Genomic DNA, 22,577 nt, shown 5'->3' with positions numbered 1-22,577 from the left:
CGATAAAGAGAGCTATAATAATCGTATTTTGGTATAAATGAGTTTTGTTCGCGAAAACTACATTAATTTAAGGCGTGTTATTTTTAAATGAGCATGCCAGGGGCGTGTTGACGGGATTTTTGTGGACTAGTACATGATTTTGGTAAAGTTTTTCACCTTTGTCGACGACCTACGTAAAATCATGGCATTTAGGCATTCAAAATGTCCTAGAAATAGTGCTAGTTAACGATGACGTCAAGCTATCGTCTATAAATAGGAATACTTAACCAGCGTTCGCACAGTAGATGCTTAAAGGGGTTCTCAAGACGACACTTAAGCGTTCTTCGATCAACACACAATCAGTATCGAGACATATACATCAATCGAATACGAGTAATGTCATTGAAAACGCGCAGTTTCACACTTAGACGCTTGACCACTTCAACGCTGCTAAAATCGAATCTGTTCTGGTATCTAGCAATACTTGAGCGTTAAGGTAGTCTTAAAGTAAAAAACTTAAACTTTCGCTCAAATTTTCCACAAGGGATCTTTCAACCATTGACTGTCAAAATCAAGAATCGGGGTCACCGTGCAAATTTTGGTACTAGAGAAACAAAGTACACAATAATTACCGATATTTGAAATTCAAAATGGCCGCCATCCCTGTGTTAATTCTATGGAGAAAGTTTTTCGTACTCAAAGGGTTTAAAATGAACCCCCACAAGTGGTAGATCAGAAAAGGATTGAAAAAGTTTGAGTCCAAATATCTGTCCTCGAGGCGCATTCTACCTTAAGCAATCGTTCGGAGTCGGTTTTTTAACGTAGCCCTAACACCTTTAGTTTTACAAGAACAATGTGTGTTGTGTATATCTCCGATCCGCGAGAGTCCCTTGTCGACAGAAATTACTGATGTAGCTGTCAAGGTTATTTATTACAGTAATCGCGGGACGGAACTACTTGCTGCTTGAGTGTGAACAGGTGCTATGCAGATTGCGTGCCATCATTAACCTTACCTTTTTGGGTCCTGTCATCGAATCCGTCTTCACATATCTATGCAGGTTTCAATACAATTGAGTGTCAAAAGCTGAGTCAGCATGCGCCCTGAGAGGTTGTTACCTATAGACTTGGTACAAGCATAGATACTACTCTACTATAAAAAGTAAAAGTTTGTTAATAAAACTTTTTTAGTGTGATTTCGACTTTTTGAATACGATGAAGTAGAGTTAACGCGACGCGGTGGGGGTTTCAGTTGATTCCAATTGAAACCTATAGCCTACCTATCGCGTTCACCACACACTTGTTCAGATTGCATACGTTTACGCAGCTCGGTAAATAGAGCTTAAGATCGCATTGCGGTCGTCCAGGTCAAAGCATTTCACATAAAAAGTAACATTAATGCGCAATAACTTGCCGAAACAACTTTAATTTACACAATCACCGACTTGAATCAAATCTAAGAGTTGCCAAGCGAAAACAATAATGACGATGTTATTTCAACCTACGCGCGCGACGCCAAACGGCTCTATAGAAGTTGTGAGCCAGGTAATGCGTCTCGCAAAAATTCTCAAAATGTTTCTTCCGGCATAAAATACAATCAATGCAATTTTCTCAGTTATGGAAGGGACGTGAGAAAAATAATCCCTTACCTCAATAGCCTGAGATGCAATGTATCACGCTTGTTGGGGAAATTCTGTTTCACACTAGCTCTGTCCCTTTCAGCTATGCGCCTGCAGAATGAAAGACCTAAACTTTTGATCAAACTTGTCGCAAGGGGAATTTTAAACCATTCCCTTTCAAAACCAAGAATAAAAATCAGGGGTCATAGTGCAAAATTTGGTCTAGAGAAACAAATTATCCAATATTTCCAGATATTTGAAATTCAAAATGGCTGCCGTCCCTGTGTTAACTGTATGGGGAAATGCGTTTTTGATTTTCACAAAACTAAGCCTCTTAAAACTTTATTTACTCCACGAGCATCAACATTAGTTCCAACATTTGGTAGACCAACGAATTATTGTAAATGTTTGAGAGTGTGAATATCTGCCAAGAAGCGCATTCTACCTTAAAGCGTTCAAATACTGGTGTCATGTTGTATAGTCCGTCATACACGCGGCTCACTACTGGAATTTTCAACGATCATTGACAAATCTATGGCACCATGTTTTGCGCTGAGCTAAACCATAGGCGGCCCATACATATTGATAAGCTTATTATTGAGTTTTTCTCAGTTTTCTCTGTCACTGTCAGCCCCTCTCCTTTTCTTCATGCTCTGACTGATCGTAGTAAATAAAATAAATGACTATATAGCCTAACCTATAGCCTCTTGACTCTTTATTATTTTACACTTCATTACAAGGACGTATATCTCTCATACACACATGCTGTAATTAATTAGTCAACACAACTAATTATGCTAATCCGTGAACTTATCAGAGGTTGGTCAACATCGGAAAGATAGTGATGTTAATGAAATAGGAGAAGGTATGAAGATCTTGGGAAACGTGTCCCGAGGACGTCCGTAAACCTAGTGGACGCTTATATATTCATGACATGCGCAAACAAACACTGCTCATTATTCAAAAATAAACGGGAAGTTAGATCGAAAGGAACACTGGAAACGCGCATGCTTTTCGTTGCCAAGCGCCAAATTCTAACATAACTAAGCAGACATGGTCCTGCTCCATGTAACAAATGCCACCCAGAAAGTATCGACCGACCAAGCAGAAAAAGATCGCCGGAGTTGCCGTTTCATGAGTTTTTCAACAAAATTATATAGATGTATGTTTCACGTCGTCGTTTTCTGGGAGTGTATATACCAAGTATAATTTACAAACCGCGTCGTGATTCAAGGCACAATGGTGACACATTAGCAGGAGCACACACTGGAGAATTTTGGCCAGCACTGTGAATTTTTTAAACCAGTCACCTTCATTTCTCTGCACTCGCTATTAACTCCATGTCTACCGGTAACATATCGTTATTTTCTGTCTCAAAGTACGTACCAGCAACAGGCCTTTGACGTCAAAGTCGGTTATTTTCTGGTGTACGGTAGCAACCAAGCTCATGACTAGAATGACTGTACGGCGTCAAAGAGTTAATGTCGCCGGTTACTTTTTTCGCATAGTAAAAGAGAGTTGGTCGCTACATAGAGCTAGTTTCTAGCTCCATGGTCGCTACTAGTCTAAGGAATTCATCGATTTTCAATCGTGCCTTATGCAGTGTTAGTGCACAAAATTCCCGAAAGAAGCGGCGCACGGGCTATAAAACTTCGTTTATACTGTTAGGCTAGCTTTGGGTCCATATTTCCACCCAAATTGCCAACACTCATCGACAACATGGTTATTAGGAGCCTACCACTACAAGAAATCCGCTCGAAAATCACCAAGTTTAATATCGCCGTTTTTCCAGCTTTTTCCGACATGGCTACTCGCAGACCGTTCTTTTTCTGGCGTACTTGTAAGCGATTGACGAGGCTCAGTGTAGCCCGTCTCTAAAGTCACCTGAGCGGTGACCTCGCAACATCGAAACACAAACTGACATCACCGATGATGTCGGCCACTACGTTAAGAAGCCTGTGAGAATTTTTACCAGCACTGTGAATTTTTTAAACCAGTCACCGTCATTTCTATTCACTCGCTATTATCTCCATGTCTGCCGGTAACATATCGTTATGGAGAAGTTTAGTTACACGTAATTACGTTCCATCATCAGCTGATCAGTGATAACCATACGTCGCGTACGTGTAGAACATACGTTCGGAACGGCAAACAATACCTCTACACATACAAAATGTAGTCATAATTACGTGTATTATTTTTTAGATATTCTTGATGATTTCCGCGAATTTAGACAAGAAACCTTGTAAACTATCATGGAAAACATCGTTGATATCATAATATTTCGTAGAGTTTGCACCAGCGCAAGAAGTACTTGCTAAGTTATATGATTTCCTTACATGAACGAAATGTTTCTTAAAACTTAAACGAATTTCCAATGTTTGTGAGAAAAAATACAGCAAAATTATCGAGAACGCACAGCAGACATTAGGCACAACCACCGTCCCTCCACCCACGGACGGTGGGCAGACAAAACCTTAGCAACACCACCCGATTGAGAGAACCACGCTTAACCACACGAACTTTGACCCTAGTCAAAATCAGGCTTGTCCCTGGGAAATATGTTTACAAGTTTGCCCACATATAAACAACGTAAAGGTCAAAGGTTTCAACTTCCGACTTCCTGCTTTACGGACGTCCTCATGCCATGAACTGCAGGCAAGGCACTGGCAGGGTTTGCACTGTTCGCGACCATTTAAACGTTTGAAATAAGAGTAGCTGGCTCCCCTCGGCCATCGAAATACATTGGCTGCAGTAGATTTTGGATAAATGGTCATGACTGGCCGCAATTTAGTAATTTCTGGACACATTTCAGGAGAGCTTCTTACCTTCCCGTTTTAGTAACCATTCCTATCTTTCGCGATGTTGACCAACCCGTAAAATCCCTGATAAGTCCACGGATTAGCATAATTAGTTGTGTTGACTAATTAATTACAGCATGTGTGTATGAGAGATATACGTCCTTGTAATGGAGTGTAAAATAAATAAAGAGTTACAGAGGCTAGGTTATGTTATATAAACCATTTTTTTATTTATTCCGATCATTCAGAGCATGAAGAAAGAAGAGAAAATGATAGAGAAACACTAAAAAACTCAGTAGTACTTATTGGGTCGCCTGTGGCTAAACTGAGAAACCGAAAGAGTCGGCAAATATTGTCAGTCATACCTATCCTACACCTTGATGAGAAGTACTACACGGACAATCGAAGTATACACACACTATGCTGACGTAATGTGATCTGGCTTTGCTCGCACGCGGTGACTACAGGTCAAGTGCAAAACATGTGAAGATGGAACTTGTCGCATTAGATACAGGATGATTTCTTAAAGTGGCTTACACAGTGATTGTTCATGCGCACGTCTGTTTCTCACAAGACTGAGTGTAATGATAATGCTATTATTGGAATAAAGTCGATCTTTTTCACTTCTGGAGTCTGCATTGGAAGGTCATGTTGTTGTTGTTCTTGTTGTTGTCTTTATACTCTCATGTGACGCTCATTTTGTTTATCACAGTGTTCTTCCTTTGAGTCGATCCCCTGACCATGAGCCACATTGTGACCCACTGGAAGCCAATCTGTCGCCTGCTTGTCATGACTTCTATAGACAAGTGAGAGATATTTTGTCCAAATGCGTCAAATTCGCGACTGCCTATAACCCCTGAATACGCCACTATCTCCTTCATTTTCTGTGCGTTTTGCACACCGTCAAATAGAGCCTGACGGCAGGTTCAATATTACGCGACTAGCTTCTGAGGAGAGGAATGTCGCGGGAAAAGATAATGGATTTTTTGAATTTGTATTCCATAAGAACCTTTGACTCTGCCCTCTCCCCCTCCCCCCCCGATGATCAATGTGAGGTGCAGACTTAGGGCAATGCAGTCTGGTTAGAACAGAAGAATTGGATATGAATTTCGTGATGCGTGGCGGATTATTTTTCCCTGTTGTATTCCGAGCCGACTGTAGTTAACTCTTCGCAAGCTTCAGAAACATGTAGTTTGATGTCTGATGTGAGCAACAAACTAAGCTGATGAAGGTGAGCGTAAGATTGAAGAGTCTGGTTGACAGATTATGTTACCTGATTTGCAAGTGAACTTCGGTTAAAAGTATACTGTCACCTGTTCCAATTTCGCCACAGTTGCCATGGAAAGAGAAAGTCTAACCAATCACAGATTTTAAGCGGGTGGCCGCTTTTTAAAAACAGCGCCCTCACATGGTCATTTTGAATACCAAGGAACGCCCCTTTGACCATATATGGGCATATTTAGATTACAGGTGACTGTATACCTTTAAAGGTAAAATGAGCTCAATTTTTTTCAATACCTTTGTGGTCTTGTAGGGTTCATTTTAAAGCTCTTTGAGTGAGAAAAGTTCATACTGCCTGAGCTCATTGAAATCGAAAATTTCATTTTTCTCAATAGAGTTAGCACCTGGATGGCGGCCATTTTGAATGTCATATATAAGTAAAAGTAGGGTAATTTGTTTCTCTCGTACAGAAATTGCACGATGAACCTACTTTTTATTCTTTATTTTGAAAGAAAATAATTTGACATTTCCTTAAGGACAGTTACAAGAAAAGTTTAGGTCTGTCACCTTTGAGGCGCATACTACCTTAATGCTACCGACCGACCGAACACGATACGTACATGTAGCTAGGCCGGTACGTTTTCAAAAGCCGACTATATACAGCTGCAATGAAAGACTGAAAATGACTTGATGCTGTTGTAGCCAAATGGGTCAGCTGCCTCGTTCAGGGCAACTATCGAACCGAGTCATAATCGACAAGGAAAGAAACCCGCTGTAAAGTTGTAGCGATCATTCCAGGCATGCGTCGCAAAATTAAGTTGATTGAACTTTTGTCCGTCTGTATTTACAGTTGCGTCAGGAAAAAACGAAGGGTAAAACAGGACTGCTGTTATTCAACCAGAATAATAGAATCTCACACCCCCAAGGACCTGGGGTCAGATTTCTTACACGAGTTGGGGATATTTTGTCTCACAAGAGACAAAATATCCCCAACGAGTGTGAGAAATCTGATCCCAGGTCCTTGGTGTGTGAGATTCTTTTTCTCACATGACCACAAGATGCGTTAAATTCACATTGGACATGTACAACGTTATCCAAAATCGTGACAAGTCTGTCGTCTGCCACTGTACTTTGACCTGCTTACTTTGTAGTTCTAGCCTGTGTGTTACTCGTCGTGCCATTGGATAATATTTTGCGCGTGGAACAAAACAGACTGTTTATCATCCAATTAGAGCTCGTGTAATATTTACTGCAGAGTGTGGGACGGTTTCTGAGAGTGTGTGATCGATTTTTCCCACACTCTCGGTCCCGCATTCCCAGCGGCCAGGAATGTGAGAAATCGACTTTCTGCCGACTGCTTAATGCACTTCCCATTATTCCTTGTAGGAATCGGCCATGGAGAGATGGCGGGCAGTAAGCTGTTCACACACTACAAGACTATCATCAACAACGATAATTAATGGTTGATTTATTGGTCATCATTTGACCATTCATGGTTGGTTGCAAGTGATGGAAGGATGGTATATGCACTGTGCTTTCTATTATGACTCGGCACTCGGCAATCCATGGAGGAGTAATTGGCTTGATGAAAGTAGATGTAACACACAGAAAGAAAAGCCTTCTGACAGAAAAAGTCATATCCCTACTAAAGAACCTCTCTCATAACTGTTTCAGAACCGAACCGAATGTTGCAGTGAATCAACAATAAAGTTTCGCCTTAACATTTTAAGACTGGCAATGGTGGCACGACATGCATATGAATATATTCAAGGGATAGCAGTTTTGACTTTTATGATTCTTTTTCACCATTTTTGTTTCAGAATCTTTTTATGTCACTACAGTTTCTTGTCCCCAAATCATGTTGAGATACTCAGGCTATATATAAACTGTACTATTATTGTTGACCTGTGAATTCTTGCTCACACTATAATAATTCAAATGTAAAAAATAACAGTGAACTACACGTATAAACGCTTTGTTAACAAGCTGAATAGCAGGGTGTTTCAACATGCTTTGAGGAGTAGAACAAACATATAAAATAAAAATTGTGGGAAAATTTCAAAAAGTTACCGCTACCGTCCCTTTAAATGTCACGTGATCTTTTTTTTGCGCTTAGTAGATTTTATGGATATGTTGTAACATATTAGCGTATAAAATGTGCAATAAAATAATTCTATTTTCCCAAAACAAACAGACTCCACATCTCGTTATTCATGTCATCGATCCGTGGCGCTATGCGCTGCTTCAAAAGAAAAGACGAATTGTGATAGATCGCTGCGGACGACAGGAGACTACCAAGTATCGTATTTATCGTCGTCCATACGACAAACTCTTACCAAGTTCGTTTATTCAAGCGCAAAAGATGACGTGTGACAGCTTGTTGAACTACCAGCGCGGAAACCTTTTTTTTCAGGGATGATCCCTTTTCCTCTCATTGCGAGCAAGGAAATTGTCTTTGCTACTCGGAAGGCCGTTTGATCATTTCTCGCATGTTGATCTACCGGGATGGATGCGTTAGATTGCGTTACTCGAGCCATTCGTCTTAGACCTTACAGCAAAAAGTAGGGCAATATCGGTGACCCGGTTTTTACAAGTTATCATTTGAACAATATTTTTCCCGAAAAAAGGTGACCTGACGTCCGGGAGTAACGAAGCACATTCAAAGTGGCAGTTTGAGGTTTGTAGCGATTTCGAGTCATCGTGATGCCTAATGGCAGAAAGACGAGCCGGGCAAGGCATGTCAAAGTGTTCCAAAATCGTAGAGCAAATACGATCAAATGAATGTTCTCTTTGGCTCGATTTGCGTTCAATCGTCCACATTGCTGACAAGAGATAACAACAGTTGCCAAGAACTACACTTTTTTACATCTTAACGAACTACTTTATCGTAAAACACGAGTCAAATATGATTTTGTTAGCGATATCTTTTGCAAACCTATTGAATTGTTGTGAAGTAGCTATGAATACAATCAGGTATTTTAAGATGGATACACAAGACCCTGGCAAGACGTAAAACCTTCAAGTCGGTAATATTTTCTGTATTTCAGATTATCAGAAATATATTGTATAATTCTCATTTTAACGTTTGAACTTGAAGGCTCATCGAATTACACATGGTAATGAGTTTTTGCTTCGAACGTCGTTAGCTTTTACTTCGTTTCTAAATTAAGCATGACCCGCCCAGCTGACCTTGGCATTGTAAATTCACATTGCGTTTGCTTGGAAAATTACAGTGCTTTTCACCTTTGGGTATTACAACCTTACATCAAAGTTGGTCAAATGTTTATAGTCTCGTAATGATCGTTGTAGCCCCCAGGGTACTAGTACACGAAGTATAACTTGGTACCCATTTAAGGAACAAGATTTTGAAAGTCTCTCCGGCATTATAAACATGAAATTATGATCTGATTGAGTTAGGCTCTAGCCTTTAATTTACTAGACGCGATCGCACAAAACAAACTGTTTCAGAACAACAATTTCGGAGTCGTAAAGCTGTGTCACACATGCTCCTTTTGCGGCGGTTCGGAACTTTGATCGGAATACAACTTTACGTGTTTCTGAAAAGGGTAATAAACGGTGGAATGTGTTCATAACCAATCTGATCTACTTTAAAAGCAAATCAAAGGCACGCGGCGAGAGAAAAGCAAACAACTCCTAAACCGACGAAAGTTTCCGTATAGCCACGAGTTCTTCATCTTTAACAAAGTTTGCACATAAAATAATGTAACTATATTCACTTGCACAAATATATCAAGTGGGTAGGATTTTTTTAATTTTTATTTCTTATTCAACAGGCGCGCCCAATTACAGAATGGGTGAGGTACCCATTCTATCCAATGGAGCACTGAGGAGTAAAGTGCCTTGCTCAAGGACACAACACCGTGCTGGAGTCTCGAACTCAAAATCCTCTGACAATGACTCCGTTACTCTAGACCTACCGGGTCTTGAACCGGGTCTCAAACTCTCCATACCCTGACACTGAGTTCCCAACTCTAGACCTACCGGGTCTCGAACCGGGTCTCAAACTCTCCATACCCTGACACTGAGTCCCCAACTCTAGACTTACCAGGTCTCGAACTCACCATCCTCTGATAGCGAGTCCGGTACCCTTACTATATACTGCGCCTCCAGGAAACTTATTGAACTTGTTGCTTTAAAATTAAATTACAACAGCTGCAACTTTTGGGCATTGTTTCATTATTTTTGTTCTACACACAAAACTAGACTCATTTCCTTCTTCTGTGAAAGGTATGTTGAAATGCAACAAATCATTAGAATTTTGCAATATTTACAACGTGCTGCATGCAATATGCAATATTATTGTTGACGTTTAAATGAAATATCGTTATCCGGACTAAATTCGGTTATCAGCTGTTTAATATTATATATTATAGCCCAAGAGTAGGACTATGTGCCCGAGTAGGGTAGGTGGCCATTTCCCCACCGAAAGGAGGGCAAACGGTCTCATGCCTCGAGGGTACAAATTCTCTTGTTCGGGCTATAATGAGTTTATTACATGCCTCTCTAAAATAGTTTTCACTCCAAAATTTAGGAGTTACATAAAAATGACAATTATATGCTTTGTGTCCATTCTAGATGGAAATTTGTTGTAAAAAAAGAGAACGATTATCATCATCGAACGGCGCATTGATATATTTAATCCCTGTTATGCAGTTTATCGAATTGATATGCAAAATTTTGCAAAAACCGGATTTCCTATGTAAAACATGCAATTTGAATATTTTTAAATCCCGAAGTCATCAAGTGGAAAATGTTCCGGGTCACTTTCAGTCAAAAATGATGACTACTGTATGCAGCCCGTGACGTCATCAACGAGTTACTATTGAAACCTGTGGAGCGCGCTACGTACGATATACGAGACATGTAATTAAAACATATATACTTGAAGGCTGTAATGAGACACTTCTTTATAAACAGAACAAAATTACTGTGAAATACACCAAAAGCCACAAAGCTTTAGGCAGTGACATGTGTCCCTTCGTGATGAGTGGTTCATTAATTTTAATTTGCAAAACGACTTGTTTCAGTCAATAAAAACACTGCAAGAGACTCCATATTTTGACAGCGTTAACATTGTCAACTGGCATAATATAAAGGTACAAATAGTCTGCTCGCCGTTCACTGGATCTCTGAACATGGAGCCATGGTCGATTTATAGCTTTAATTTCAGGTTAAGGGCCATTGATATTGCAATTGCTTCGCGTCGGTGATAATGTTAGCTTTTTAAAAAACTCCATCTTTATATTGCCAAGAATACGACCTGTAAAACGAAACTGAAAAGCTGCGAAGTGAGAGATTGAGTTTTCTCCAAAAGGTCATAAAAGACATATAAGAGACTCTACACCATCATCGATTCAAGTTGAAATAACTTCGGCACGGGAGAAAGTGTCAAGAATCTAAATAAGGGATCAAAAGGCTCCGTGACGATCAATGACGTATTAAAGATATTGTCGTTTTCGATCAAAATGCAATATATGGTGCAGCGATATGTTTCTCCAAGACGACCGTATACATGCGTAGAAACTGACGAACTGGCTGTACATCTTTGCATCGGAGATCCTAATGCTAGGGAAGAAAGGTCTTCAAAGGATTTATATCAATCATTATTATATCAGGAAAACCTTCAAGATAGTGTTCCTTTCGAAACGGGGTGGGGAAAAATGATTATTTATTTATTTATTTATTTATTTATTTATTTATTTGAATTTAAAGGATTACCTATTTACATGCTCAAATCGAGTTAAAATTACCCAATGAGGCTGTAATCTCCCATGGGGTCCCAATTAAACACACAGAATTAAAATCCAATAAGTGTTAAAAAAACAATGAAGGGACATATGATTATTTTAAAGGGACATAGCAAAATTTCGAAATGAATGTCTTTTCTCAGTGCTCGACATTCTATTAGTATTGATTTAGCATTCATTCAAACCGTCAGTGAGTCGAGAAAGTAAGATATTCAATAAGCGAGCGAAGAACACTTTCAAAGGCATAACAATGAATATGTAAATGTAATTTAGAGGCTTTTGCAAACTTCCGATGTCAAACGTTTAGCTTTTTGAGCATGCCATTGACTACAGCTAACTTGCCTGATACTTTAAAACGACGGGCTGGATTGGAATGCTTGGAGCGCGCCTAAAATTTCAAAGTTCAATATTTCCTGTTACAAGATAGAATATTAATGATTCTTCTTTTCCCTTACCTCGCCTCTTTCTGTCTAGTAATTTCTTGTGTCTATTTTTGTCTATACCTGTCTATAACTTTCCTCTGTCTTTCTCTCTCTCCGTCTGTCTCAGTTTTACACTCTCTCCCCTTTCCTGTATGTGTCGGTCTCTCTGTCTCTGTCTCTGATTGTCTTTCTTTCACTTTTGCGTCTGTTACATCTACACGCGTCCCAAAATTTCTCCAATGTATTCGCCGAGTTGACTTGTGAAGTCCCTTTCTTCCATCGTTTTTTCAATTCAGGCCTCACCAGGTGCAGCCAACGAACACTGCACTTTTAAAAGGATCCTTATTATGATATTGTGCAGGAAAAGGATTGTGAACTGTGAACTGACTAATTTTAAATCCAGAGGGTGAAATTAGATTAATTAGCTGTTCATTATTTGCCCTCCAACTATAAATTTTTCGACTTACCCTTCCACACTCAACCTTCAATTTTACCCACTCCCAATATATTTTGCCTGTCCCCCTCTCCCTTGTGAATTTCAGAAGTTCTGCTGCCCTGTGGCGAAAAAAACTTGTCGATTTCCCCTGCCCTGGAAAAAATTCCCCTTCCCTTGCAAACATGAAACTCCTCTGCCTTGTGATGAAAAAAGACAGTCGATTTTCTCCCATTAAATTTTATAAATAAGATCAACAAGTGTCCTCTCCTCTTCTCGTTTTTCCCCAACCCTGGTCCAAAGGCTAATCAACCGATATCTGACCTGCCCAACAACTAAAATCTATTCCCTGCCAGCTAAAAATATGTCCCCTACCCAAGCAAAATTAATTTTATTTTATTTTTTTATTTTTTATTTTTTATTTTATTAATCTCGAACCAACAGGTTGCCCCAATAACAGGTTCGTTTGAAAATAAAAATATAATACAAAAACGAAAAATATATAACAGTTACAACGTAAACAAACAGACAGGAGAATTCACATAAGAAATAACCAAAAAACAGCAACACAGCGAAAGACACACAGAAAAACATCCAGATAAAAGTAATCATTCAGAAAAAAGGATCTTACATAATCCATGACGAAAATTACTTAAGTTATTAAAAATATCTAAATTTTGCTTGTTACAGATAGAATTAAAATATGTCTGAGATCGTGATAAAAATGAGTGTTTCAAGATATTCGTACGTGCTGACACTGGTCTAAAAAGAACAGCACGACGCAATGTAAAAGCAGGAACGTTAAAATGAATCTGTGCAAGGACATCTGGTACACTATAAACTGAGTGAAGGATTTTATAAAGAAAAAGAGTGTCTAAAAATTTTCGCCTGTTCTCCAATGTGGGGAGGCGAAATTCATAACATAGGTTACTATACAGAGCCCTTGAGTAAGCCATCGATTTTCGGAAACAAAGATACTTGATAAATTTTATTTGGACTCTTTCTAATTTCCTTATTAAATATAATTGATGAGGGGACCAGATGGGTGAGCAGTATTCAACGTGGCTTCTGACGTAGGAGACATACAATGTTTTTAAAACTTTGATGCTATTAAAATATTTACAAGAACGCTTGATAAATCCAAGCATTTTAAAAGCCTTTGAAACAACATGGTTAATGTGCATACTCCAGTTAAGTTTACTTGTTAAAAATACACCAAGGTCTTTTACAAAGTTGGTGCGAGTCAAGATAGTTTGCTTAGCACATCTGTAAGGAAATATTTTGACGTTTTTTTTCAAAGTGAATGAAATACATGAACATTTTTTAACATTTAATGACAACTTCCATTTGCTCGTCCACTTCACAACCTGGTTGATATCTTGTTGTAGTTTGATGCAATCGGACATATCAGTAATGGCCATAAATAACTTGGAATCGTCAGCATACAAAGATAAATTTGCATGGTTCATGCATTCAGACATGTCATTGATATAAAGTACAAAGAGGAGCGGACCCAAAATAGACCCTTGGGGTACACCTGATGTGACATGTCCCCATGATGACAGTTCCCCGTCAAAAGCTACCCTTGTAAACGACATTGAAGATATGTGGAAAGCCAGGTTAACAAATTACCACCTATACCATATGACTGAAGTTTATGAATTAATGACCCCTTTTCAGCGGCTTAGTTTTTTCAAAAATGACCCCTGTCCTCAAAATATTGCTCCCGGAATAGCTTTTTTGATGAATAGCTCCGTTTGCTGCACCTGCGTCACGTCAAAGCGCATATTGCACGTCGGAATGATAAGGATGTGCCGTTGTTAAGGTAGAACGCGTTTCGGGGACAAATATTCTGTCTCTCAGACTTTCAAAATTTTTTCTGCTATGCCACTTGTTTTGGTTTATTTCAAAGCTCCTAATGTAAGAACACTTTTCAGCGGCTTAGTTTTTTCAAAATTCGAAAATATTATTTCCCCCCAGAAAATTAGCACAGGGATGGCGGCCTTTTTGAATTTTAAATATCGGTAAGTCTTGGGTTATTTGTTTCTCTAGAACCGAAATTTGTATTTCACCCCTGATTTTTATTCTTGATTTTGAAAGAGAATGGTGGAAAGATTCCTTAAAGAAAGTTTGAGCAAAAGTTTAAGTCTTTCACTTTTGAGGCGCATCATAGTACTTCCTCAATTCAAAAACCATCAAATATTCGAAATTGGATGAAACACCAAAGCTTATACACACAAAACATGCCTATAGATCTCATTGCCCAAAACTTTAATACTCTTAGACCAATGGATATCAGGAAATGAAACATTTTCACCAGCAGAATTACGATGAAAGTTAAGCTGGTTTTGCCTTCAAATGAGCCAATAAGCTTGTGTATCTTATCTCGTATATAATACCGTAATCTCAAATACCTGATGTGGATTTCAAAGTTAATTTTCTTGATTATCAATCCAGATTAGTCCCTTCCTGGCACGATCTTCTGGCGATCATCGTGACAGAAGCCAAGTACATTCTATTTTAATTCGATTTTAAGACAAGCCGTCAAATCTTCCGATGTTTGGTTGTGAATAGACCTCGATTGAACAGGCGGTGACTGGGTCTTCAATGAAGCTATAACGTTAAATGCATATCCTCCGATCCGAGCACTTTCATTAACACAAACTTTTGACACCTTCGAAGATAATGTTCAAACATAAAACCAAAACTAAATGAATTAAAAATGGAAATCAAAAGAAGTTGATGTCGTCCAGAGATGCTATACCTCGTTTCGCAAACAAAGCATCACTATCATCGCTCAAACTGCAAGTTTTTTTATGCCCGCACACTTTACATAAATATATTATCCATTCAGCTGCTACGACAGTAGTCTCGGATTAATTCACAAAACCATTAAACATTCGAAAATTGTATGAAACAGCATGGCGTACATGTAAAACATGCCTGTCGTTCACATGGTCAAATTATTTAATCCTTTGAGCGCCAAAGTCAATTTTTGTAGCCTTTATAAAATGTACCCCGTCAACTTTTTTCAGATTTTTGCAAAAATTTTGATAAGAAACTGTAGGCAATTAAATTTTATGTCCATTTGCTCCAAAATTATCAAAAAAGTTACAGAAAAATTCTTGAAAATTTGGTAAAATGTAGCACTCAAATTTTGGAGGGAAAAATTACAGCACTCAAAGGATTAATGATGTTGTACCTTCTCAGCTGTAGGATTTACAAAGTTGGACCGGCTTGACTTTAAATAAGCCAACGGACTCTACATGTAACTACTTGTATGTAATATGCTAACCTCAAGTACAAGGCTATCCTTTCCGAAGTCTTGGCGCTGAGCTCAGAGCGAATTGTCTTGATAATCAATCTCGATTACGCCCTTCATGGTACAATATCCTGGCCAGTATCACGAAAGAAGCATCTCATATTCTTTATCTTCCTCTATTTCAAGGCATTCGTAAGATTATTCATTGCTCAGCTGTGATAACCTTTGACTGAACAGATATATAGTGATATGATCTTTGATGTAGCCATAACATGCAACGCATTGCATGATTACACTGACACCAAGACATTACACCAAGTCATCGTATTTTTGCACCCATTCGCGTCTGTATAACTTTATCAACGCAAGTTAGAGTTTTAACATCTTTGCAGACAGTGTTCAAACATACAATCGACAGTCAACTTAATTACTTAAAGAATCAATACCAAGTGGAACTGATGTCGTCCCCGAATGCTATATCACGTTTCACAAATAAAGTCACAATATTGTCTCGAACTACGAGTTCATTCATGCACAAACGTTTTGAATACACATATGCCAATACAGTGTATCGAATGCAGCTGAATTGGCATTTTTATCTAATAGTGTGATGAATAAGACTGACTGAATGCCTAAGCATACATATCAAGAATGCTGGCTATTCAGTTCCGACGATTCCATGCCGGGAATCGCGTCATCCATCGATCATCAATCAGAGGTACTGTATCTTAGGTTTTGCAAAAGCAAACACAGTGTTGCGGTGGAATATTACAACTTCCTCCTAGTATTTTGTAGCTCTTTTTTCCATCACTAATACAACAGTATTAGTGTGTACACCGTCATTATGCAGCAAGTCAGTCTTGTTCAAGAAAACGTAGCAGAGTATAGAAAGGACTCAAAATTGTGGATAATGTCAATGTACTTTGGAAAATCAACCACCAACAGTAGCGCAAAAACGACAATGGCATTTGAACGACAATAACCATACATACATACATACATACATACATACATACATACATACATACATACATACATACATACATACATACATACATACATACATACATACATACATACATACATACATACATACATACATACATACATACATACATACGTGCGTGCGTGCGTGCGTGCGTGCGTACATACATACATACATACATACATACATACATACATACATACATGCATGCATGCATGCATGCATACATGCATGCATGCATGCATGCATGCATGCATGCATGCATGCATGCATGCATGCATGCATGCATGCATACATACATACATACATACATACATACATACATACATACATACATACATACATACACACATACATACATACATACATACATACATACATACATACATACATACATACATACATACATACATACATACATACATACATACATACATACATACATACATACATACATACATACACACACACACATACATACATACACACATACATACATACATACATACATAATACACACATACACACACACATACATACATACATACATACATACATACATACATACATACATACATACATACATACATACATACATACATACATACATACATACATACATACATAATACATACATAATACATACATACATACATACATACATACATACATACATACATACATACATACATACATACATACATACATACATACATACATACATACATACATACATACATACATACATACATACATACATAAATACATATATACATACATACATACATACATACATACATACATACATACATACATATTGACGTAAATAATCGATATGTCTGATGGTTTGGGTAAAATTTCACTATTAATTATTTCACATTTGAGATGTACAGCTATGCAAGCTTAACTATCGATTTTTTTCCTTTGTTTGTTCTTATGATTAATTCGTAAGTGCCAATACTCTAGTGTTTTGACACCTGTACGGGAATAAATAAATGCGTTGTCTTAGATGATCGAGCAGTTCTGAAACTGCACAATGCTTTACCTCTGCCCTCTTTGGAATTCCCTGCTTGAATTTATTTTACGACCTAAAAATTGTCATTAAAACACGATTCCCCCAGCTTTGACAATGCCGTGATTCATTTTTTCTGGTTAAATTTCGTTTTAATTTACCAGTAAACGAAAAAGCTAGCGTCCGTCTTGACAGGAAGGCCCGTTAATTAACATATGTGTAGGGCAGTTTACAATCCATGTTAGGTCAAGAAAAATTAGAAAGTTTGTTTCTCATCCTCGAGCGCGTCATTTCAGACCCGCCGCGTCAACCTTTTTTCTGGTCTTGAGAAAATAAAAATAAAAAAATAATAATAATGCAAAAATACGCGACGATAGTGCATAACACAGTACTGTATAAAACAGAACTGTAAACAAAATAATTATAATCAGCTGTCAAAACTCTGCATTGCTGCCCTAAAAGTCAAACCGCAGAACTGTTGCTATACAAAAATACTAAAACAACACTGCTGTGCATTTATCTCTGCGTGCATTCCTATGTTATTTTCATGTTTTTGGCGCGTTAACTCATTGTTGATTGAAGAATAAAAAAAATTGAGAGTAAAAAAACCCCGCGTCACCGCATCATTTTGCCATGTGTCCAGAATGAGAAACAAACTTCTTATTTTTCTTGGCCTTTCTTCTAAAATTACGATCTGCATCGGTTGAATAGTATATGGATGTCAGCGGAGAAAAGTATGCATGAAAGAAGAAGTGATGAATCAAAATTCAAAATTACTGATTGTCTTTTTGGTTGTTTGTCATGAATGATTTAAGTTGACGTTGAAAGGTGGTAAGGAGTGAGATCAAAGGTGAGGTGAACCAAAGAGGTGCATTATTTTTAGTACACACACAGTAACACGTCGTACCAAATTTGTATCAGGGGATGTGAGTGGTTCTTCGCCATAATTAAGCTTAACGTGAACATGGCGCCGTTATCGTATTTCAAATGTTGTGTTCCGGCTTGCTTTTATGTACGGAGACAGTTTGTTTTTCTTAACACAAATTTTTGAAAATGTGTTCCGCAGGATGGCTAACGGAACATTAAAAATAAGCGAATTACGGATTTCCTCTATCCTTTACATGACCAACACTTATTGCAAATTGGATTACTCAACTGAAGCCATTTAGTGTGTACGGATTACGTGCACACACCGCTGAAAATGCATTAGACCTATTACCAACGAACTGGCGCGATAATCATAGACACAGACTTGCAAATGGACAGCGTTGTTATGAGTATGGAAATGTCAGGAAGCGTTTATAAGGTTCCCAGTTTTGCTCGTTGGGGATGTCATTAAACGCCTCGGTTATTTAATCGGTAAACAACTTTTCGTAACAATTCCGATCGATACCGAGACAGCAAATATCAAACGTGCGTGATAGGTCGGGGACAACAAACTTAGCTGAACACTGTAATGCAGTTTACATCACGTTTTCTGCATTACTTGCAAGTTTCTCGTTTCCACTAGACTTAGAACGGAAATGCAACAATCAAAATCCACTATCAGCTCACGAAACTGGAATATAATTAGCGCTAGATTTAGTGGTTATGCCTATGACAGCTGAGCCAGTAAGTAGCAACAATATGACATTTTGCCCCTTCTCGCTTCACAACCCTTTTCAGTTTACTCGGATCGATTACAAAACCATTTAACTTTTAGGGCAAAGAGTTGCCTCACATTGTTTCACAAATCAAAATTTGAATCTCGAGTGCGAGCCAAAAGTTGTACAAACGTCTTACAGTCTGGAATTCATTACATCTGCATATCTTTCTCTTAGAAAGGGCAAATTTAAAACTTCTTCGAGGGCGTTTAAAATCGTGAGGCATTAAAATCAAATTAGTGTATCACACACATTGTGTATTTGTCCGATTTCATGATACCTTAGTCAAGTTTATGGCTCACTGAGAAGGTGCTAGGACCCAACAACATTCGGGTAAATTTTAAATGGCCATCAAGAATAGGGTATTTTGTCTCCTCCTATACTAACATTCGCACATGATCAAATTCTTTCTTTGAAAATCATTGCATGATTAAACCATTCAATAGACGTTTTATTGTAGAATGCACCTCGGGCACAGATATTAGGATTCTAAAACTTTTACTGTCGTTTTCTGGACTACCACTTGGCTGGCGGCCATTTTGAATTTCACATAAATGTTTGGTAATTTGTTTCTCTCGTACAAAACTTTGCATAGTAACCTCTGAATTTCATTGACGATTTTGAAAGAAAATAGTTGAAAGTTTCATTGAGGTAAGTTTGAGTGTAGGTTTAAACCATTAACTTTCCTGGTGCATACTACCTTAAACCTTTGAGTGCTGTACTTTTTCCCACTAAAATTCTAGTGCATCATTTTAACAATTATTATCAATTTTTCCGTAATGTTTTTTATTACTTTGGACCAAACAGGCATCACATTTCATTGGCTACAGGTTGTCATCAAAATTTTGGCAAAATTCTGAAAAAAATTGACTTGGGTACATCAAATGTAGGCGACAAAAGTTGACTTTGGCGCTCAAAGGGTTAACGCAGGTGCATTCATTCGACCGTGCATATATCTACACTCTGATATTTCTTTGAGTTGCATTCAATGGATGACAATACAGAATTGTTGACACCAATCATGGCGGTATAATTGTGCTCAAGAGCATGTTTATTGATTCCAAAGTCAAAGATTTTTAATGGTAATCAATAAAGCAACATTTATTTCTAATTCAATAAATTACAATTTTTGTAGAATAGAATGAAATGGTGATAAAAAATTAATATTATTTTTCAATCCGTAGTAAGTAATATTCTAAAAGTCGTTATTAACATTTAGTTAAAATGTTACATGAATACAACTGGTAGTCATGTCGTTTTTTGTTTGATTGTTTGTTTTTTAATTTTATTCTTACCGCATGCACAGGCGACGCCAACTAACGGAATGAGTAAAAAACACAAAATAGTAAAAAACAATCAGAAGACACAATACTCTGTACACTCTAACAAAGTAATAGAATGACAAAAAATCAAATCAGTGGAACGTGAAAAATATTTAACGAACGTTACCCTACGGCACAAAGCCAGGGGAGATTCTTCAACTGCGATTAAACAAACAGACTGTTAAATGTGAGAGAAGTCAATATCATTAGAATAAATACAATTTAAAAGCGACATCGATCTTAATAAATACGAGTATTTGATAAGCTTAATATGACGTTATCCGGTGCTTATCTCCAAGGAACGTTTGACTCAACTCAGGCTACCTATTAATTGGTGGTATTAATCGTCTTTGACTCGTTACTATGAAATAGGAGTATTCAGATTGCTCATGGTGAAAACCTATCAAGCGAAACACGCACGTACATTCTACATGTCGCTATGGATACAACGCTTCGTAAATGTACATTATTCGATATAGCCTACCGAGATACAATCTACCGCATCTGACGCTACTGTTGGCGAAAGGAAGTCCGGAGTCAACTTTCTATAGATAAACATGCGCAAGTATTCCATTACAAAGCATCATCTAAAGAATCCATCAACAGCGGGTAAAATCGAATGGCGGTATTGCGACCAAAGATCGTCGGAGTCACTGATATAACTTCTTGATAAAACATAGTGTAAATTAATGCTTACAAGAAATATTGCCGATGATGTAACTGTATAATGATTGTAAAATACTGAAACCATCAAAATAATAATGTAAGTTTGGAATAATAACGAGAAAATCAATGAATATCAATGCAAAAATTCAAAACAACAAAAATGACTGACAACGCACAACGCACAACACACTATAAAGACCTTAAATGACATGCTCAGCTTTGAAAGACAAGAATATCAATTTGATGACCTGAAACAAGATGCCCCCTCTGAGATAGAAAAGACACTTGTTTATTGTTCCAACATGCAGCAGCTCATCTGACTGAAGTACAGTCACGATGATCTATGATATTAAGTAACGTCGTCTTCATGCGTCATTGCACATAGTGTTCACACACTTGTAGAGATATGTCAGAACTAATTTCGAGCAATGGTGCATTTACGTTATAAGGTGCTACTGTAAATCGTTTGGTTACTTTGTCTCCTCCGGTGTGCGGTGAATTGGAAAAAATAAAAAAAACCAAAATTGTCCTGTGAAAAGAGGACTATCGGTGATTTGTGTGAATGCAGAAGTTCCATATATTCAACTGAATTTAAATGCACCAGTCAAATAATCAAAACATGGCGGCAGCAAAGAGACATCCATATCGGATATAGAAATTCCATGGGTTATTTAAGCAATAAAGCACACCCTGCGACTGTGTACCACTCGATTTTGACCAGTTCATTTCATATATGCACTCGCTATCGCTCGTGCATATATTAAGTGAACTGGTCAAAATTGAGTAGTATTATATCAAAACATTATATTGGAATTCAGATATGAAACGTCAAAAAAGGAGTTCTGCTCAAGCCGAAAGCTCGCGTCTGTGCCAGCCGTAGTATATCACGAAAATACCACGGTTCTTTTCACGTCTCGACCAATCAGATAGCTGTATTTGCGCCACCAACATACTGGTATGATATAATATGTCAAGATATATCAGAATTCATAAATCTTGCAACAGAATCTATCAAACGAATCCTGCCGCGCTGACCAACCATTTTAATTCACTACACATAGCTATCATACTTTTTTCTGTATGTACACATTTGTATACAAACATGAAACGTACACAGATATACATATTACGTCTTCAGAATATGCACCACATATATTATTTACACGTCAATAAGGAAAATAAGCTAAGATGACAAAATCTTAATATTTTTAACGTTCTTAAGGTAGCATGCACCACAAAAGTGAAAGACTTATGAACTTGCTAAACCTTTCCTAAAATTAACTTTCAACCATTCTGTTTCAAAATCAAGAATAAAAATTCGGATTGACCTCTGCATGCAAATTTTGGTCTATGGAAACAAGTTATCTAAAATTTACCGATATTTGCAATTCAAACAATTGTCGCCATCCCTGTGTCAAGTCTAAGGGAAAAAATACATTTAGATATT

Source organism: Ptychodera flava, chromosome 17 (assembly GCF_041260155.1).
Source record: "Ptychodera flava strain L36383 chromosome 17, AS_Pfla_20210202, whole genome shotgun sequence".
NCBI classification, from domain to species: domain Eukaryota; kingdom Metazoa; phylum Hemichordata; class Enteropneusta; family Ptychoderidae; genus Ptychodera; species Ptychodera flava.
This window is presented reverse-complemented; position numbering follows the sequence as displayed.